Genomic DNA, 2870 nt, shown 5'->3' with positions numbered 1-2870 from the left:
TTTACACCCCGTTTCTGCTCGCTAACCTACACACAATTGTACTGTTTCACGTGAAATTCTACATTATTCACGATTATGACGAACCGACGACACAGATTATCACTCGCACTGCGAGCATGTTCGACCCTAGATGATAGTGATAGTGACAACGCGCCAGCCAGAAGACCTCATCTAATAAAAGAGAGAATGTCTTATTTTGACGATCTTGACGACGTCGATTTCGTGAAGCGGTTTCGCCTCTCAAAGGAAGGTGCCCTCCACGTGCTCGAAAAGATTGAAAACAAACTGGAATTTCGTACCTTGGGAAAGTGAGTACTTTTGAAGTTACTTGTTAGGGTTATAATGTCTATTTTTTTTTTACTCCCACAACATACCTATAAGTTTTGTGTCTTGTGGCTTCGTAACAGTTGTAACACCTGTGGTCCTGTTGTTTTCAGAAGTCAATCTGTAGCACCTGTCAACCAGCTTCTGCTGTGTCTGCGATTTTATGCTACCGGTTGTACGCAACTGTCAGCTGGAGACTTCAGTGGTGTGAGTGAATCAACAGCAAAAAGAATTGTGCATAGAGTATCGGATGCATTGGCTTCACTCTACAAGGAGCACATTATTTTCCCCGATGATGAGGCATCATTGAAGAAAACACAATTGGAATTTCATAAAATAGCAAGATTTCCCAAAGTAATTGGAGCTGTGGACTGCACACACATTAAAATTAAATCTCCTGGAGGCGAACAGGCAGAATATTATAGATGTCGCAAGGGCTTTTTCCCCCTGAATTGCCAGGCTTTATGTAAGCCGAATATGGAAATACTTGATTTGGTGGCACGCTGGCCAGGCAGTTCTCATGACCAAACCATATTTGAACGTACAGGTTCGGTTTTTGTCGGCGGCGTTTGGGTCCCGTCTACTTCACTAAGCTCATATTAGATCAGAGCAGACAGAGGGCACTGTTTGAGAGAGATCACTATGGTGATGTGTACCTGCTGGGTGATGGTGGTTATGCATGCAGGAAGTATATGATGACACCCCTTGCAGAATGTCGAACACCAGCTGAAAACCTATACAACGAAGCGCAAATCAGAACAAGAAATCCTGTTGAGAGATTGTTTGGTATTTGAAAGAGAAGATTCCCAGTGTTAGCCTTAGGACTGAATGTGGATCTCAAGAATGTATTCCCAATAATAATTGCAACAGCAATTCTGCACAATATTCTCAGAAGACGTGATGAAGCACAACCTCCAGATGATGAAGGGCTTGAAATTCCAATGCCATGGGACCGCCTGATAGACTTTGGTCAGATTCAACTGCGAAACCATGAGACAGCAACACAAGACAACACTGTGATTCCGAAAGGCAACTTTTGTGTCGGCCTGGGTATTTGTACAAAAAGATGCTTTGGTGAGGGCAACATGCCTGAGATGTCGCCCTGATCAGGGAGCCTCCAGTTTCCCGCAGAAAGGCAACATTTGTTCGGGCGGGCGCGGCGACAGAACGCGCCGTGCGCGGGGACACTCCCGTCCCCCTCCCAAAGGCAACTTTTTGCACCGCGCGCAGCGCGCCATCTGTGCGGGCTGGCGCGGTGACGGCACGATCCGCGCGCGGGGATACTCCCTTCCCCCTACCAAAGGCAACTTTTTGCACCGCTCGCACGGTGACGGAACGAGCCCTGCCCGGGGATACTCCCGATACTCTCACAAGGGCGTCGTTTGTGCGGCTCTAGCCGCGGCGACGGATCGAGCCGTGCGCGGGGCTACTCCCGATACACGCAGAAGGGCGACAGGTATGCGGCTAGCCGCGGCGACGGAACGCACCGAGAGCAGGCAAACTCCCATAGCCGCTGCTCAAGGCAACTAGTTCTGCCCGTGCCGAGGTAGAGTTGTTTGCCGCTTTAATCCTTGACATTTTATTTTTTTTCTTTGCAGTGACACAATAAAATCCGTGACAGACAAACCGGACAGGACGAGGGCGTGTGATCAAGAGCCAGTAAGTGGTTCAGGCCAACCTATTAGTCCTGCAGTATTACACACCATGCAGGTTTATTAGGTTGGCCTGTACACATTTGCGTAATCTCCTATCACCATTAGACGCAGAACCAGGGAGGACCACTGGACGAGACTATGAAGCACTGCACTGATGAGGATTTACACTGTATAAGCAATTCAATAAAAAACTAAATGACCACCAAAAGCATTCATGGCAGTATTATTAACTTTACGAGGACCAAGTTTACAAATGAATAAAACAGAAGTTACTTCAGTATTGATGGAGTTCAGGAACTTTGAGCAATGGTAAATGGCAAATGACATAACTGCAGCACATTCTTAATTATGAATTTAAATACCATGCTGAGAATACCGAGACTTTGTCAATTAAATCATTTGGGAACTGCCTTCAAAAGAAGTGACATTATACAATACTATGACAAATACTATACTACCAAATGTGCCCCAAAAATTAAAAGTATCAAAGGACGTCTCAGAAGTAGTCCATCATTTACCATCTGCGCAAAAGTAGCAGTCTGCACAAGGGGATTTATGGAATGTAGTTAGACAATGACACCAAGATGAAAAAACCTCAGTAAGGTTCAAGAAATATGTACATGACTTCATCAACATTGGTTGCAAGAAACTTTATCATTAATCACTGGAAGGGAGCTCAAATAAATTGAGACACTAAACGGATGAGCATGTGACAAATATAACAAATACTTTACAATTACAAGTATCAAAGTACTTCGCAGAAGCAGTCCGTCATTTATCATCTGCGAAAAAGTGGCAGTCTGCACAAGGGAATTTATGGCATGTATTTACATAATGACACCAAAATAACAAGAGCCCAAATACATTAACACACTAAATGGATGAGCATCT

Source organism: Frankliniella occidentalis, unplaced genomic scaffold, assembly GCF_000697945.3.
Source record: "Frankliniella occidentalis isolate FOCC.00 unplaced genomic scaffold, Focc_3.1 Scaffold438, whole genome shotgun sequence".
Taxonomy (NCBI): domain Eukaryota; kingdom Metazoa; phylum Arthropoda; class Insecta; order Thysanoptera; family Thripidae; genus Frankliniella; species Frankliniella occidentalis.
The sequence above is the reverse complement of the archived record's forward strand: the minus strand, read 5'-3'. Positions refer to the sequence as shown.